This window comes from Chiloscyllium plagiosum, chromosome 13, assembly GCF_004010195.1.
Source record: "Chiloscyllium plagiosum isolate BGI_BamShark_2017 chromosome 13, ASM401019v2, whole genome shotgun sequence".
Lineage (NCBI taxonomy): Eukaryota > Metazoa > Chordata > Chondrichthyes > Orectolobiformes > Hemiscylliidae > Chiloscyllium > Chiloscyllium plagiosum.
In genome coordinates this window covers 79,873,039-79,892,406 of record NC_057722.1, presented here as the reverse complement: position 1 = coordinate 79,892,406, position 19,368 = coordinate 79,873,039, and the positions used below count along the sequence as shown (strand labels likewise).

The window sequence follows — 19,368 nt, the reverse complement described above, 5'->3', positions numbered from 1 at the left end:
ACTTGATGGGCCAAATGGCCTGCTTTCACACTGTTTCAATAAAGCAGGCTGTAAGTGTCGAATAGTCTATTCATGTTCCTTCTTTGTCTTGTTCTAGAATGACTGGAATGTCTTGGTTATGTGTATGTCCAGAGTGTTGTCAGTAATGGAGTTGCTGGATTTTGACTGAACAATGGTGAAAGAATGGCAACATAGCTCCAACTCAGAATGATTGACAGTTTAGAGAGGAACCTTGCAGAGAATCAGAGAAAGAGGCCATTTGGCCCATCAAATCTGCACTGACTTTCTGAAGAGCATCCCAGCCCTATCCCCCATAACCCTGTGTTTTCTGTAACTAATCCATTCAGCCTGAGAGATCCTGGAAAATATGTTCAATTTAGCATGGCCAATCCACCTAAGCTGCACATTTTTGGAATGTGGGAGGAAATCCATGCAGACACAGGGAGAATCACAAACTACATGGCATGAAGGAACAGAGGGATCTTGGGGTCCATGTCCATAGCTCCCTCAAAGTTGCCACCCTAGTTGATAGGGTTGTTAAGAAGACGTATGGTGTGTTGGCTTTCATTAGCAGGAGAATTGAGTTTAAGAGCTGAGAGGTTATGCTGCAGCTCCATAAAGCCCTGGTTAGACCACAGTTGGAACATTGTGTTCGGTTCTACTCACCTCATTAAACGAAAGATGTTGAAGCGTTAGAGAGGGTGCAGAGGAGATTTACCAGAATGCTGCCTGGACGGGAGGGCATGTATTATGAAGAAAGGTTGAGGGAGCTAAGGTTTTTCTCATTGGAGCAAAGGAGGATGAGAGGTGACTTTATAGAGGTGTCCAAGGTGATGAAAGGCATACATCGAGTGGATGGCCAGACACTCTTTCCAAGGTAGAGATGGCTATCACAAGGGGGCATTATTTTAAGGTGATTGGAGGAAGATTCCGGGAAGATGTCAGAGGTAGGTTCTTTACACAGAGGAGTGGTGGGTGCGCAGAGTGCATTGCCAGCAATGGTAGTAGACACAGATACATTAGGGACATTTAAGCAACTCTGGATAGGCTCATTCATGATAGTAAAATGAAGGGTATGTAGGTTAGTTTGACCTTAGAGTAGGGTTGGCACAACACCGAGGGCTGAAGGGCCTGTGCTGGACTGTTATATGGTGTATGTTCCACACCGACAGATAGTCACCTAAAGCTGGAACCAAACCCAGGTCCCAGACGCTGTGAGGCTGTAGTGCTAACTGCTGAGCCATTGTGCCAACCTTTACATCTGCTGTCCTTGTCCTTCTTCGTGAGCTTGGAAAGAACTTAAAAGAAGAACTTCAAAAGTAGGAATCTCCAAATTATTCCTCATACCACTATGGAGCAGGTGTTATTAGGACAAGTCACTTTAAGAGACTGAAGAGATTATAAAGAAGACAAGGGAAACAATCCTGGGGAACTTAGCACTATTGGGGAACTTGTATAAAATGGACACTTGCTATAGGACTGGGACTAGTGTTTTGGTGGGGAGATTAATTGGTGGTGTAGGGGAAGAGTTTAGACTAATTTGGAGGGTGGAAAGCCCACCAGGATAAAGCATTAGATTGATAATCCAAGATTCACAAAGGTAGCTGTTCCTTTTTAACAAATAATCTATTGATCTCAAACTATTCAGAATACTACACAGAATTTCAGTCACCCCGAAGTACAAACTATTTTATTATCCTTGATTGAACGAACAATATGGAATACAAGTGATTTCAGTTGGATATTTCAAGACAGGCTAATTGAAATTTGTATGAAAGTTTCTCATTGAAGAGAAAGGTTCATGTAAATGTTAAACATTAGGAACAGCAAATACTGAAGTTAGGTGAATTTCTGAAAAACATTAAGAGTAACAGATTTGCTCAATGATTTACCAGGAAAGCCCATTGAAGCAAAAAAAAGTATGAATTAAATCAAGGGGCATGAAAAGACAGATCAATTGAACTATCAAATGTACTATAATGCATTGCATTACAGCACCAACCTTACCCAATAGGTAATCATTGTGTAAAAGGTAAAGTCACAATAGTCTTGCCAGAGCTGCTCTCTCATTACAGAGACACAATGGATGGTAGTTTAACCTGCGGGTTGAAAATGTGTTGCTGGAAAAGCATAGCAGGTCAGGCAGCATCCAAGGAACAGGAGAATCGACGTTTCGGGCTTCAGGCAAGGGGAGAAGTTGAGAAGTAAAAGCCTTCATGATAGCTTCAGCCGGTGCAGAAATTGAAGCCACGCTGTTGGCATCACACTGCATCATAAACCAGTCATCTAGCCAACTAAGCTAACTGCCCTCCAGTTTGGATACATCCAAACAGATTTTGACCAATATTTGTGGCAGCAGTACCAAATGTTTCTGCTTCAAAAGGTCAGAGCTTTATGGACCAATGGATTAAAAACCTACAGGCACCACACAAGTCAGAATTCAAAAGATACTTTTCACGATCTGAGAGAGGATAAAAGAATGAATCATAACTTTTTACTCCAAATGGAATTCCATGAGCTCCGCCCAAAAATGCATCTCGTTCTATAAGAGTGCCAAACAACATTGAGTCAAGGATATATCCAGCAAATACAAAGAATGTTGGAAAAAATCAGCAGGTCTGGTAGCATCCGAGTTTGAAGGAGGTCATCGGACGCAAAACGTCAACTCTGATTTCTCCCCACAGATACTGCTAGACTTGCTGAGTTTTTCGAGCAATTTCTGTTTTTGTTTCTCATTTCTAGCATCTGCAATTCTTGCAATCAGTTTAAGGATGTGGACCATTTAGGACTGAGATGAAGAGAAATTCTTCACCTAGACAGCAGTGAGCCTGTGGAATTCTCTGCCACAGAAAGCGATTGAAGCCAAAACATTCAATGTCTTCAAGGAGGAGATAGACTATAGTTCTTAAGAGCTAAAAGGGATCAAAGGGTCATGGGACAAGAACAGGAACACGGTAGAGAATTAGAAGATCAGTCATTATTGTATTGAATGGCAGAGCAGGTTTGAAGGGCCAAACAAGCAAAAGGGAGGACTGCAGATACTGGAAATCAGAGTCTAGATTAGAGATGTGCTGGAAAAGCACAGCAGGTCAGGTAGCATCCAAGGACTTTATTCCTGATGAAGGGCTTTTGCCCGAAATGTCAATTTTCCTGTTCCTCAGATGCTGTCTGACCTGCTGTGCTTTTCCAGCACCATTCTAATCTTGAAGGGCCAAATAGGCTACTCCTATTTTCTATATGTCTAGTGTCATCACAGACCAATGAAAATAAACCTGGGTTGCAGAATGGCATTATTTTTAAATGGTGTATTTGAATCACAGCAAGATTCAGAAAACAAAGTAGCATCCAATTACCAGTCTGCCTTGGAAATCAAAATTATTTATTAATTATGATTGGTGAGTTCAGATTTATTTCTTAATTGCTTACTGAGGCCTGCATCCTTGTATCAACCTACATAGGTGAATGGTGCCTCTTTTTATAATCAATTATTTCTCTGTAATGGAGGGAGAAGCCATGGATCATGATTAAGTATTTTACCTTTAACCTGTCAAACTTCAAAGTCACCTGGAGACCAAATACCTTCATAAATCAAGCAATACAGAATTTTGCAATCCTCAGCCAAAGCTCATCAGTAAAGTCAAATATTTTTAGAATGACACAGTGACACGCTTTTGACTGGTTCTGGTCAGCAGTTACTAGCAAGCATTTAACAGGAGTGAATTGGAGCACAATCTCCAATATTATACAAACAGAGTAGGGCTCATGAGAAAACTCAAGATTCAAGTGAAGATCTGGACCGGGGTCTCCCACTCTTTCTCTGTTCAGTGATTGGTCAATAAGCACTCACAATCGGTCTAGTTCTTTATGATTTAATTCTTTATTTCTTCATACTGTCGGGTGCAGCGCGTCTGGAAACAGAGGTTTACACTTCTGCATTCCTCAGAGGAACTGCGAACATGGCTTAAAACAAAGACATTTTTATACTTTTCTTAAAGAAAGGTACAGGCCATGATAGCACAGTACATTCAGACAACTACCAATCAATACACGATACTGCTTTATTTAACAGTTACTTGATCCAATTAAATTTCCTAGGAACCAACTTTGTTTTCCATCACTCAAGCTACCCTTATCTCACTAACTGAGCCATTGCACCTGCATCTGAAGGTCTGTTAAGATGGCCAGGAATGTCTTATCTAGTCTAGTTATTTCTGTGCTGTAAAGGGAGCATTGTCTGCTAATCTCTATTGGCTGTGGTTTGTCAATGATGCAGCTACAGCAAAATTATCAATTTGCAGCCTAGAAGCCATTTTGTCATGTTATTTGCATCGAGAAGCCATTTTATTGCCACCTAAGTTATAAGAACATCTGTTAAGCGGTTGTTCCTGACAACAACTAGTTACCTCAGCCTGTACTCAGGTTTCAGATCCTCAAGTCCTATCTGCTCCAGTGGTGTACTAAACATCTGAACAGTTTGATTAAAAAATCTATAACCATAGGATAATATTGTGTAGAATGAGGCCTTTCAATCCATCCTCTCTGCACTGGTTCTTTGAAAACACTACCCAATTAGTCTCCCTACCTATGTAATCATTTCCCTTATTCATTTGGGGTTCTACCATACTGTCAGACAGATCACTCCAAACAATGAAATTCTGCATAAATAAATGCTACTTTTGATAATTAGAGATACTTGAAATTTGGCCCTGCAGTTACAGATCCTTTTACCACTGGTAATAGGTATTTCACATGGTGCCACATAAAAGGTTACTGCACAAAATAAGAACTTATGACACACGGGTAACATAACAGCACGGATAGAAGGCTATCTAGTTGGCAGAAAACAAAGCATGCATAAATGGGTCTTTTTCCGACTGGCAAATGTGAAGCTCTTAAAAATGGATATGAATGATTTAGGTGGGCAGGACTGACATGCTGGCTAAACTTGTAGATGATACAAAGGTGGAAAAGTATGTTGTGAAGGAGGCCATCATAAGGACATTGCAGATGGTATATAGGCAAGTTGAGTGATTGGACTTAAATTTGCAAGATGGAATTATATAGAATATGGGAAACCATGAAACAATTCACTTTGGCTGGAAGAATAAAAAAAGTAGAGAATTAATTTTATCGACAATTGTAGAATGCCAAGGTGCAGAGGTACTCCTTGGTATTCTACAAGTCTCAAAATGTTAGTACGGAAGGCAGCAATTAAGATCAATTGAATGTTGCTCTCTATTATGAGAAGAATTGAACACAAAAGTAAGGATATTATATTTTGACAATGCATGGCACTGATGAAACCATATCTCAAATACCGTATTTCAAGACTGGTGGGCAAGGCAGGGGCTGGAGTGCACCATTGACCCAGGCATTATTTTAATGTAGTAAGTTTGTTTTACTCTGCAAGTTTCCTTTTGACTTTTTCCAATTGTGTCCAATATTGATAGAGTGTCTCAGCAGGGGCTGCTTCAGAATTATTTTGGACTTTCTGAAAGAAATCGAGGGAAATTTACTCTGCATTTTAACTCCTTGCTGTCCCTGTCCTAGCAGTATTTGAGAAGGATGGTGCCAAAGGGACTTGACTTTCAGTTTACCTTTAGTTCAAAGACGAGAGAAGCTTTACTCCACGTTCAACCCCCTGCTGTCCCCATCCCAGGAGTACTGGATGAGGACGGTGTTGAGGGAACTTTATTTCTTGTTTAAAAGAGTACAGTTTTGGTCTTGCTGATTTAAGAAAGGATGCAAATGCATTGGAACAGCAGTACATAGGTTTATTTGATGATTACGTGGAATAAATAGGCTGTGCTTTGAGGACTGGCTGGACATGTTTTTCACTGGGTAGAAGAGTAAGGGTATCTTTATTGAAGTGTAAAAGATCCTCAAAGTCTAAACAAGCTTGTCTTGGAAACAATATCGAGGCAGATGTGAGAATGTGTATCAGGTATAAGCAGGTAGGGAAAGAGTCAAGTTTTGTGAAACAAGAGGTTCGGCTGAGCACGATTCAGATAAGAATGGGGTGCTGGAGGCAAGGGTAATGGGTTAACAAGGTGGAAAAGCATTGGACACATTCAGTATGTAAGGTCAGTCAACAAGGGGAAAAGTATTCATTATGTAAAGCCAATTAAAATTAAGAGCATACAGCAGATGGCTTAATTTTTACTGTTGATGCTCGCTGATTGTAACAGTCACCCAATCAATATGTATGTTGCCTTATCTGGATGCTCCTCCCTGTAAAATAACTATACAACTCATTAAGAAACTGCTATTCCAGAGAAGACCGAGAACTCGTCCCTATGCACATGGGTGATCGCTCTCTCCCCCTCTCGGGCCCGGAATAAGGAGGAAGGAGGTAAAACCATACTGTGTCTCTGAGCATTTTACTTCGACTGGTGGGGAATGGGACGACAGAAGGAGATTGATTTTCCTGCTGAACACAAATCAAAAGGTTCCTGGGAGGAGAGATAGATGCAGAATTTCCAAGCACAAAGGGATCAACTTTGATCTTATTGAAAAGTGGAAAAACATTCTTGACCTCATCCTCACTTGCCTGCAGCAGTTACATCTGCCAATTACTGCATCAGCAAATTCCAACAAAATCCCATCTTCATACTGAGAATATCTTCCATCATGCAGTGCAGCACTATCATGATGCTGAATGGATTGACTCCAAACAGACCTAGCAACTCAAGACTGAGCATCTGAAGGGCTGTAGGCCATCAACAGTTGTATTCCAGCTCAATCCGTAATCCCATGGCTAACATAACACCCACTCTACCATTAACATCAAGCGAGAAGATCAACTATGGTTCAAGAAGAGTGCAGAAGAACATTTTAGCGGTAGCAAAAGACATATCTGAAACGGAGAATGCCAACCTGGTGCAGCTACAAACCAGGACTACTTGCTTGCCGAACAGCATGAACACTAAACGTTATAAAGGGCTAAGTAATTCCACAACCAACGGATTAGATTAGCCAGTTAGCTCAGTTGGCTACACGGCTGGTTTGTTATGCTAATGGCACAGGTTCAAATCTCATATCAGATGAGGTCACACGAAGGTCCTGCCTGCTCAACCTTGCCCGTAAACTTACTATCAGTCATCTCTTTCTAATGATAGATCAAGCTATCACCCTCTGGGACTATGGTACAGACTGTCATAGAGATATACAGCACGGAAACAAGACCCTTCAGTCAAACTTGTCCATGCCGATTGGATATCCCAACCCAAACTAGTCCCACCTGCCAGTACCAGACTAATATCCATCCAAACCCTTCCTAATCATACACCTATCCATATACCTTTTAATGTTGCAATTGTACCAGCCTCCACCACTACCTCTGGCAGCTCATTCCATACACGAACCACTCTCTGTGTGAAACTGTTGCCCCTCAGGTCTCTTTTATATCTTTCCCCTCTCACCCTAAGCCTATGCCCTCTAAATTCTGGAATCTCCCACCCCAGAGAAAAGACTTTGTCTATTTATCCTAAGCATGGCCCTCATGATCTTATAAACCTCTATAAGGTCAACCCTCGGCTTCCAACACTGCAGGGAAAACAGCCTGAGCCTGTTCAACCTCTCCCTATAGCTCAAATCCTCCAACCCTGGCAACATCCTTGTAAATCTTTTCTGAACCCTTTCCGATAGGAAGGAGACCAGAATTGCACGCAAATTCCAACAGTGGCCTAACCAATGTACAGCCGCAACATGACCTCCCAACTCCTGTACTCAATACTCTGACCAATAAAGGAAAGCATACCAAATGCCTTCTTCACTATCCAATCTATCTGCGACTCCACTTTCATGGAGCTATGAACCTGCACTCCAAGGTCTCTTTGTTCAGGACCTTACCATTAAGTGTATAAGTCCTGCTAAGATTTGCTTTCCTAAAATGCAGCACCTTGCATTTATCCGAATTAAACTCCATCTGCCACTTCTCAGCCCACTGGCCCATCTGATCAAGCTCCCATTGTAATCGGAGGTAACCTTCGCTGTCCACTCCAATTTTGGTGTCAACTGCAAATTACTAACTATACCGCTTATGCTCACATCCAAATCATTGATATAAATGAGCACATAATAAGGGTAATGCAGTAATCACAGGCAACTTCACCTACTTGCACACTAGATTTATGCAGTGAAGAACAAGCTCCTGGAAAGCATACAAGGTGATTTCCCTGATGAAGGGCTCATGCCCGAAATGTCGATTCTCCTGCTCCTCGGATGCTGCCTGACCTGCTGTGCTTTTCCAGCACCACACTTGACTCTGATCTCCAGCATCTGCAGTCCTCACTTTCTCCAAGGTGATTTTCTAGAGCAACATGTTGAGGAGCTAATTTGGTAATAGTCTACTTTGGTATTATGGACTGACAAAGGGCCAATTTGTTGGAAAAGAACCTTTAGGAAGGAGTACCTATAATATGGTAGGTTATAATAAGTTTGAAAAAACATAATTCAATTCAAAATTAGGATCATAAATCTAAATAAAAGGAAACTATGAAGATATGAGGAGCAGTTTGGTTGTGGTAGATTTGAAAAGTCGATTAAAACGTTATGATGGTAGATGTCAATGGTTAGAATTTTAAAATTAATACATGGTTTACAACAACCATACATTCCTTCAACGTACAAAAACTCAAAAGGAAATGAGAGAGTCAACCATAGCTAACAAAGTTACAGATTTCCTCTGATCAAAGGAAGAGGCTCAGAATTACCTACATAAATAGCAAGCCTGAAGACTGGGAGATTGCATACAAATGTAAACTAACAAGAAACATGAAATTGAACTGCAAAAGCTTCTGTACAAACTTAAAGAGAGAAAGATTGAAAAGATAAATATGCATCCATTACAAGCAGAGACAGGAAAATTTATAATGGGACATGCCTGAACAGTTAAATAATTATTAGGGTCTGTCTGTCTTCAGAAAGAAAAATACATGGAATCTCTTAGGAATTGAGATACAAGGACCAAGAAAGAATGAGGAACAGAAAGAAATTAGTATTCATAAAAACAATATAGTAGAGGATTTATAAAATCTGAAGGCCTAATCTATATCCTAAAGCTTTGTTTCAATTGGTGAGTTTTTAAAAGATTTGTAGCTCAGGTCAAGGTTCTGGATGTGAGTTTGTTCGCTGAGCTGGAAGGTTTGGTTTCAGATGTTTCATCACCATAATAGGTATCATCATCAGTGTGCCTCGGTGAAGTGCTGGCGTTATGTCTTGCTTTCTATTTGTGTTTAGGTTTCTTTGGATGTTTGGCGATGTCATTTCTGGTTCTTTTCCTCAGAGGATAGTAGATGGGGTCCAAATCGATGTGTTTGTTGATAGTGTTCCGGTTGGAATGCCATGTTTCAATTGTATGGAACCTTATTAGACAACACCTAGAGTACTGAGAGCAGTTTTGGTCCCCTCACATTATACCATGTTATACAATTTGTTTATGCACTAGGTGTCCTCCAAAACATGTAGTGTCCTCTGAGTATTCAACTGTATCATGGGATAGCATTTTATACCTGCCAAATCTCCATCTCGATCAATATACAGCAGTATACACAGGTTGCTCTCCTGATAAATGAACATTCTTTTAAAACTGTTTCCTAGTTTTGGACTCATGTTCATAAAGAAACATCCTTTGCACATTCACATCAGACTGTTCACCCCTGACTCATCTAAACTACAATGACAACAAGCATAAACAAAATTAGAAATTGGTGGAAAACCTCGGCATCTGTGGAGAGAAATCACAATTAATGTTTCGGGTCAAGTAGCCCTTCCTCAGAACAAGCACACACTGTCCAGTCTCTCTTCAGAAGACAATCTGCTCATTCCAGGTATGATACTAACAGCAGTAGTTAGACAGTAGTGTCTTAATTTTCCCATGTCCCACAATACTGCTAAAGCTTTCAATGAAATAACTCACATGATGTGGTCTCTGTTCACAATGGTACAATGTTGTCCATAGGAGTTTGCATGACAAGTTTGCCAATTCAGAAAACAAGCAGGTAATCATGCAAAAGAGACACAAGAATTAAAATAAAAATGAACCAAACTTTTTTTAATATATGAAGTACCAACTGAGTTGAATAAAATTCATTCTGTTGTAAGCTGGTCAAAGAGGAAGTGCCCACAGTTACCAAATTTGTTTTCTCACTAGAAGTGCACATCGTTTAAACATTAGAACAAATTTACTTTTAAAATCATTTTGATAAGAGTATGGTTTAAGATTACTAATTAGGTACATCTCATCCCACCTGCAAAACAAATAATTAGCATTCGAGGGATAATCATGGATCTCACACTTAGTGATTACTGTCACAGCCAGCAATAAGGAACAAATCATGCATTCATCCAAAAGTGAATTCAAAGGAGATAAATGGCAATGAAACCTAAAACCATCAGCACTAGAAAATTATTTTTAAACTTCTTATTTATACAGACAGCATGTGAAAATGTTCCAAAGCAACAGATAATTTGCTTTATCGTTTAGAGTTACTTGGCACCCAATTGATAAACAGCAAGATCTTTCAAATCTCAAAAGATGATCAATAAATCGGTTTTAGCAATAGCAGCTAAAGACTCATTGTTGACCAGTAATGTGCAAACTTACCTTACACTTCAATAATACCTTTCATAGCAATCGGAATACGCAAGTGGAGCTTCACATCAACATTTCATCCAAAAAGACCACAGTGATCATCAACTAGATTACATACTCCATTTTTGAATGCACTATGTCCAGACTTAGAATCACTGGAAAGTTTCTGTACAGGAGAAGGACATGCTGTTTGTCCTGGTTATGTCAGCTGTTAGCAAGAGCTCCCAGTTAGTCCCACTCCCTACCGTTCCTTGTAGCCTTTAATATTCTATTATTAGATAATTCTCTAATTGCCTCTCGAAAGCCACATTTGAATCTGATTGTGCCATGTACTCAGATAGTCCGTTCCAGACTGTAATTTCTTGCCGCATAGAAAAATGCAGCAGATATTTTTGTTCCTTTTACTGGTAACCTCTGGGTTCACTCCATCTTCCAAAAATAACTTTCTACCTACTCTGACTAGGCTACTCATGATTTTTGAATAACTCCTTCAAATAACCTTATTTTCCATCCATGTGACTAAAAATTCCTTCATTACTTTACAAGCATTCTCATGACCCTTTCTACAGGCTTCACAACTTTCCTAAAGTGTGAGACCTAGACTTGTACATACTACTCCAGCGAAGGCTGAACCCATATTTCCATTAGGCCTATCGTAACTTCCTATGTTTTAGGTTCTATGTCCCTATTTATAAAACAAGAAATCTCATTATTTCTTTTAAACTACATTTTCAACCTGTCCCACAATTGTCAACTTATGTATCTCCCCAGATCTCTGCTCTTGCACCCTGTTTACACCTGTATCCCTAATTTTAAATTGATCTTCCAGCCAATTCCCCGTCTAATTCCTCTTATAGAGCCTACATTTAGCTTCTTCAGAGTGTAAGGTTTGCATTAACAACAACTTTCCAATGTTGTTAGCCATTGTACATCTAAATTGTCTTTTTACAATAAAAACTCATGCCACCCTGAAAGTAAGACTGGAAAGAGTACATGAGGGTTTTGGGGGAGTGCATCAAATTTCTGTTTTTTATTTTTGAGATTTAAGGTTTCATGTCGTTAGCATTCATAGTAAGCACTGTATAATACTTTCCATCAATGGAGGCCTAGCCCTGGCAAAGGCAATGGTAATTAACTTAGAAAACATTGATTCTCCCTCCATCAATGTCTCTCCTTTTCCAAGTCCCCTTGCTTGTGAGGGCAACAATTTTCACTTGGCTCAGGTAATTAATTTTCATGTCAACCTATAAAGCAAGTAGAGAATAACCCAAAGAACCACAGTCAAGATTCACTTAATATCCATATCTATTCAGTAGTTCAGTGTAGAACTTTAAAACCAGAATCCAGCATAACATTCTGTCTCCCTTAAATCTGGTACAGAGGACTTGTACCAATTTATTAATCACAGACTGAGAACCTTCTTCGAGTCTATGCCTCAGTATCACACCACTAATTAAGCCTATTTTAATATTATAAAGACATGAAAAGCCTGCATAATGCACTATCAAAACTTTTCATGCACTCTTTTCACCTCAGGAGGAGAAAATCACATTACAGGAATTCTTCAAAACAAAACCAAGTTTGGAAAAATCGCACTGTCTTCAGGAAACAATCATTACAGCTATGAACCAGAGAAGGGTAAAAGGATACAAACCAAACAAACTCAAGCCAAAATTCCTACTAAACATTATGTTACTCATGTCAAGAGCCTTTCCAAAATGAAACGTACAATTAGTGGTTTCCACAGTGTATAATATCTCCAAGACAAACTTGGCCTTTCTCTCTGTACGCGGCTGAGATCCCAAAAATTCTTTTACTCATTTGTTCCTATAGTGCATTACAAACCAGGCACATGTTCATAGAAGGAGGGTTTTGAGAAAACAGTGGATGTAAAAAAAAATTATAGCCAAACATAGCTCCAAGCACTTCAGAACCAGAAAACCCTGTATTACAAGTAAAATTCAAATCAAGAAATATTTTACTTGCACTACAGTATGCAAAGTACAAGGAAAGCAAATGTATTAAAATATAATAGTGTTTTATGATATCAGCAATGTATCACAAAGGTTACAAACTTGCACAATATGACACTATCAACTTCAAAGACAGTATTTAGAAAAGTAGCTGATAACGTAAACAATTCACAGGCAAAGCAGAAACACGGATGAACAAAATAAGCCAACACTCCTTGGAATTCATATAAATGAGCAGAATCAGCATTCAGAAGCAAAATAACATTGGAGCGATCAGACACTCGACAGCACTCCACTCAAAAATCAATATCTTCACTGCAAAGGGATTCCTTTGTCCAAACTCCCAAGTAACAAGGGAGGGAAAGCAAAGAAAAAGGCAGCTAATGGTGTGAACAAAGAAGCCTATATAAGTTGGCAGCCCTACACTAAGTGTAAGAGGGGACAAGGCTGCACACCATTCAGCCTTTAGTTTCAAGAACTGCAGATTTCTTGCTCAGGCTGCTATCTAAATCTTCCTTAAGAATTGCAAACTCAGAAGCAGAAGTAGGCAAATGCGCCCAGAGTTTGCTCTGTCATTCAAATAACTCTCAATGCCACTTGCCTGTGCTTTCCCCAAAATCATTAATTCTCTAATGCGAAATTCTTTGCCACAGAGGGCTATCGAGGCTGGGTTGTTAAGTATATTCCAGGCTGAGACAGACAGATTTTTAATGAGTCAGGGAGTTAATGGTTATGGGGAAAGACACTGGAAAGTGGAATTGAGGAAATGCAAATCCTAACTGGGCGATCCTACATTCTGATAGTATGTACTCTGGACCTAGGCTCTCCCACTAAGGGAGGAGAAAAAACCCTAAGAATCTTACATGCTTCAAGAAGGTCACTTCTCATTCTTCTAAACTCCAATGAGTATAGGCCTATCCTATTCAACCTCATCATAAAGAATCCTTACATCCGACAATCAACTTTGATTCTCATGTCAGTATATCTTTCCTTCAGTAAGGGGGCCAAACCTGCTCACAATGTAGTCCAGCTAATGACTTGTATAATTTTAGCAACATCTCCCTATTTTTAAACACCATTGACTTTGAAATAAAGGCCAACAATCTAATTGCAATCCCTTTTATCTAATGAACTTGGATGTTAGCTTTTTGTGACTGTACAAGAACTAACAAATCCCTGTGCTAAGCTTTCTGCAGCCTTTTGTCATATGAATAATATTCAGCTCTCTATTCTTCATACTACCAAAATGCATAACTTAATTTTGCCCTCACTATATTCCGTTTGTCAAGTTTTTTGCCAATTCACAATCTTATCTAAATCCGTCTGTCGGCTGTGTGCTATCCTCACCATTTACTTTCCCAACTATTTGTGTGACATTAATAAACTTGGCTATAGTAGACTGATTTTCCTCATCCATGTCATTAACATATTGTAAATAATTCTGACCTCAGCACTAATCAATGTGGCACTCTGCTGGTTATAGGCTGCCATCCTGAAAATACCCTACTTATCCACCCCTTCGCTTTTACCTATCCTGCTTGTTACATCCTTAAAGAATTTAATAAATTTCTCAGGAACAATTTGCCTTTCATGAAGCCATGCTGACTCTGTGATGATTAGATTATGCAATTCTAAATGCCCTATTACATTCTTTGTAATGATTTGGAGATGCCCGTGTTGGATTGGGGTGTACAAAGTTAAAATCACATAACACCAGGTTATAGTCCAACAGGTTTAATTGGAAGCACACTAGCTTTCAGAGCGCTGCTCCTTCATCAGGTTCTTTATAATAGACTCTAACAATTTCCTAATCACAGATGTTAAGCTTTTTCTTATTTCTTGTTTTAAATAAAGATGTTACGCTGGCAGTTTTTCAATCCTACGGCACTTTTTCAGAACATAAGGATTCTTGGAAGACTATTACCAGTGCATCTACGCCTTTACAGCTAATCATTTTAGAAACCTAGAATGAGGTCCAGAGGATCTACGGGTCTTTAGTCTCATTGGTTTCCCCAGCAATAAAGTATTGCATTTATTGCCTCTCCCCTTTTTTTGTTAGTGCCTTCTACTGTGAAGACCGATGCGAAGTTTTTATTCAACTCCTCTGCCATTTTGTGGTTCCCAATTACAGTATTTCCCCAGCCTCATTCTCCAAGGGGCCTTGATCTATCTTTTCCTTACACGTAAAGAAACTCTTGCTGCCCGACTTGATATTAATTACAAATTTATATACAAATTTTATTTTCTTCCTTTTTTTAGCAAACCTTTCTTGTTTTTTTTCCCCATCCTCTGGCTAGCTGTCAATTTTTGCCACATTGTATGCTATCCTTGCAATCTAATGCTTTCCTGAACTTCCCTGGCTAATCAAAGTTGGCTTCTCCCTTTCCGAGGATGATATAGCTTTGTTGTGAGCCATGAACAATTTTCGTTGTTCCTGCCATTGTTCCTTAACTATCTTTGCCGATAAACTCTTTTCTCAGTCCACTCCAGCTAGCTGTGTCCTCATTGCTATGTAATTACCCTGATTTAATTTTAGCACAGTTGTTTCCAACCTAAGTTTCTCCCTCTCAAATTCAATAATAAATTCTATCTTGTTATGGGCAATGTTTTTTCCAGGAATCTCTTTATTGCGAGACCATTTGTTAAACCTGCCTCATTAAATACAACCAAATCCAAAAAGCCTGCTCCCTGATTAGATCCAAAACATATTTTTTCCTGGGGTGTCCTAAATACACCCTACAAACTCTTCTTGCCAATCTGACCAATTAAAGTCATCCATTATTAATGTTCTGCGTTGTTTATATGCCTTCATTATCTCTTGATTTATTCTATCCTACTGCATATCCTACTGTTATGGGGCCAAGGCCATTCTTACCAGTGTCAACTTCCTTATCACTTCTTACTTCAATCCATATGGAATCCACATCTTCCAATCCAAGACTGCTTTGCGCTACTGTACTTATTTCATCCCATCATCCTTCCTTTCCTTCCTGATCTTTGAAAAAGTCTCTCACCCCTGAAAATACAGTACCCAACTTTGATCTGTTTGGACACCTTAATGACCATAACATAGCCATTAACCTCTATCAGTGCTGTTAATTCATTCCACAGGAGATTGTCACTGTTGCTCCTCTTGGTTTGCAAACGTTAAAAGATGATTTCATGCATAACATTTGTTGCTGTCAGGTTGCACTCCCAATTTCTGCTGCTATTGCTATGTTGGCTCAAGCACAAACTAGCGTTCCAACTATTGGCTACTTTCATCTAGTCTCATTTCTGCTAAACCTGGACTACCTGCCAATCTCAATGAAGGCCTCACATGCTCTCATCTTCTGATTAAACTATTTGTTTGTTATTATCACTGCACAATTGGAAAATAATTTATGACACAGTTTGCCGTTAAAACTTTGAAAGGCATGCAATCTTTCTTGAAAAGTGTCTCAGCCCATTTGTCATTTGAAAAGTTGTGCATCAACTATATGCTAAACAAACAGGCCCTTCAGCCCTTGATGTTGTGCTGACCTTTCCTCCAACTCTAAGATCAAACTAACCTTTATACCCTTCATTCTACTATCATTCATGTGCCTATCCAAGAGTTGCTTAAATGTCTCTAATGTATCAGAGTCTACCACCATTGCTGGCAATGCACTCTGCACATCCACCACTCTCTATGTAAAGAGCCTACCTCCGACATCTCCCCTGAACCTTCTTCCAATCACCTGAAAATTATGCCCCCTCATGATAGCCATTTACACCCTAAGGAAAAATCTGGCTATCCACTATCTATGCCTCTCATCATCTTGTACACCTCTATCACGTCACCTATTACCCTTCTTCACTCCAATGAGAAAAGCCCTAGCTGCCTCAACCTTTCTTCATAAGATGTACCCTCCAGTCCAGGCAGCATCCTGGTAAATCTCCTCTGCACCCTCTCTAAAGTTTCCATATCCTTCCTATAATGAGGTGCCCAGAAATGAACACAATATTCCATGTGTGGTCTAACCAGAGCTCTTCTAGAGCTGCAGCATAACTTTACAGCTCTTCAACTCGATTCCCCTGCTAATGAAAGCCAACACCCCATACACCTTCTTAAATACCCTATCAATCTGGTTGGCAAGTGAGAGGGATCTATGGACATGGACCACAAGATCCCTCTGTTCACCCACACTGTCAAGAATCTTTTCACCCTGTATTCTGCATTCAAATTTGACATTTCAAAATGAACCACGTCATACTTTTCCAGGTTGAACTCCATTTGCCACTTAACAGCCCAGTTCTGCATCCTGTCAATGTCTCGTAGCAACCAAAAACAGCCCTCCACATTATCCACCACTCCACTAATCTTTGTGTCATTGGCAAACTTACTAACCCACCCTTCTCTTCCTCATCTAAGTCCTTTATATATAAAAAAAATCACAGAGCAGAGGCTCCAGAACAGATCCCTGTGGAACACCACTGGTCACCGAGCTCCAGGCTGAATTCTTTCTAGCTACTACTACCCTGTCTTATATATCTCACACACACACACACAAAATTTGGAATTATATGGCACTTTCAATATGATTAAACATCCCAGAACTTCTCAGGAGAGATAGAAAAATGGGCGGCACGGTGGCACAGTGGTTAGCACTGCTGCCTCACAGCAACAGAGACCCGGTTCAATTCCTGCCTCAGGCAACTGTCTGTGTGGAGTTTGTACATTCTCCCAGTGTTAGCGTAGGTTTCCTCCCACTGTCCAAAAATGTGCAGGTTAGATGAATTGGCCATGCTAAATTGCCCAGAGTGTTAGCTGAAAAAAGGGGTGGGCTTACTCTGGGTGGGGTTGCTCTTCGGAGGGTTGGTGTGGGCTTACTGGGCTGAAGGGCCTGTTTCCACACTAAGTAATCTAATCTAAACTAAAAACAGAATATTACACTGAGACAAAAATATAAGGAGACATGACCACAGCTTGGTCAAGTGGGTTTTAAGGAGCAAATGGGAGACAGGAAGAGAATTCTAAAATTTAATGTCCAAATAGATAAAAAGACAGCTATCAATCGAGTAGTTACAGCACAGCCAGTGGTCATTCCACCCACTACATCTGGACCAGCTTTCCAAATGAATATTACACCTTGCGCCAATGTCCTGCCTTCTCCCCATTCGCCTGCACTTTGTAACTTTTCGAATGATCATCTAATTCCCCTGCTGAAAGCCTTCATTGAACCTGCTTCCATCATACATTCTGGCCATCTATTCCAGACTCCAAACATCTGTTGCGATTTTATTTTTCTAAAGGTCCCTTTTGCTTTTTTAATTGAATGATTTAAATTTTTGCCCTCATATTCTTGATCCTTTCACGAGTGGGAATATTTATTGCCCTATTCATTCTGTCCAGACTAATACACCCAGGACCCTCTGCTTCTGCACCCATTTAGAGTGGTAATCTTTATTTTGTATTGTCTCACTATGTTCTTTCTGCCAAAATATAATATTGCACACTTCTCTACATTGAACCTCATCTGCCACCTCTCTATTCACTCCAACATTTCAATGCTCTTTAGAATAAACAACTATCCTCCTTATGGCTTACAATGTTGCCAGGTTTTGTATCAGCTGCATATTTTGAAATTGTACTCTGCACACCAACGTCCAAATCATTTTAGTGGTGAAGCAATTGAACACAAGATGCACACGATTTCTGCAAAGAAAAGTGTGCATTTATAGTCTTTTTCTAATCCACCTCTTCAGAGATACAAAGTTAAATATCATGCAACATCAGGTTATAGTCCAACAGGTTTATTTGGAAGCACTAGCTTTCATGTAACTGAAATTATATATTGAAGAAGATATACAGAACTGGCTCAAAGGTAGAAGACAGAGGGTGGTGGTGAAGGGTTGTTTTCAGACTGGAGGCCTGTGACCAATGGAGTGCCACAAGGATTGGTGCTGGGTCCTCTACTTTTTGTCATTTACATAAATGTTTGGGATGCGAGCATAACAGGTACAGCTGTAAGTTTGTAGAAGACACCAAAATTGGAGGTTTAGATTAGATTACATTACAGTGTGGAAACAGGCCCTTCGGCCCAACAAGTCCACACCGACCCGCCGAAGCGCAACCCACCCACTCCCCTACATTTACCCCTGCACCTAACACTACGGGCAATTTAGCGTGGCCAATTCACCTGACCTGCACATCTTTGGATTGTGGGAGGAAACCGGAGCACCCGGAGGAAACCCACGCAGACACGGGGAGAATGTGCAAACTCCACACAGTCAGTCAGTCACCTGAGGCAGGAATTGAATCCGGGTCTCAGGCGCTGTGAGGCAGCAGTGCTAACCACTGTGCCACCGTGCCGCCCACAGGTGTAGTGGACAGCGAAGAGAGTTAACTCTGATTACAACAGGATCTTGACCAGATGGGCCAATGGGCTGAGAAGTAGCAGATGGAGTTTAATTCAGATAAACGCGAAGTGCTGCATTTTGGGAAAGCAAATCTTAGCAGGACTAATGCACTTAATGGTAAGGTCCTAGGGAGTATTGCTGAACAAAGAGACCTTGGAGTGCAGGTTCATCACTCCTTGAAAGTGGAGTCGCAGGTAGATAGGATAGTGAAGGTATGCTTTCCTTTATTGGTCAGAGTATTGAGTACAAGAGTTGTGAGGTCATGTTGCAGCTGTACAGGACATTGGTTAGGCCACTGTTAGAATATTGCGTACAGTTCTGGTCTCCTTCCTATTGGAAAGGTGTTGTGAAACTTGAAAGGGTTCAGAAAAGATTTACAAGGATGTTGCCAGGGTTGGAGGATTTGAGCTATAGGGAGAG

At 40.2% G+C, this 19,368-nt stretch overlaps 1 protein-coding gene across 2 annotated transcripts in view; it reads right to left on the bottom strand.

The window, feature by feature from the left end:
* rasa2 (RAS p21 protein activator 2) overlaps positions 1–19,368 on the bottom strand; it is a 197,450-nt gene that overhangs the window by 160,400 nt on the left and 17,682 nt on the right. Inside the window, exon 1 of one of the 2 annotated variants that reach the window (XM_043702830.1) lies at positions 2,332–2,336. The exons of the other annotated variant lie outside the window; for it this stretch is intronic. The gene's annotated coding sequence lies outside the window, so the exon portion shown is untranslated. Of the gene's footprint in view, positions 1–2,331; positions 2,337–19,368 lie in introns of those variants that run through there. 2 annotated transcript variants of the gene reach the window in all.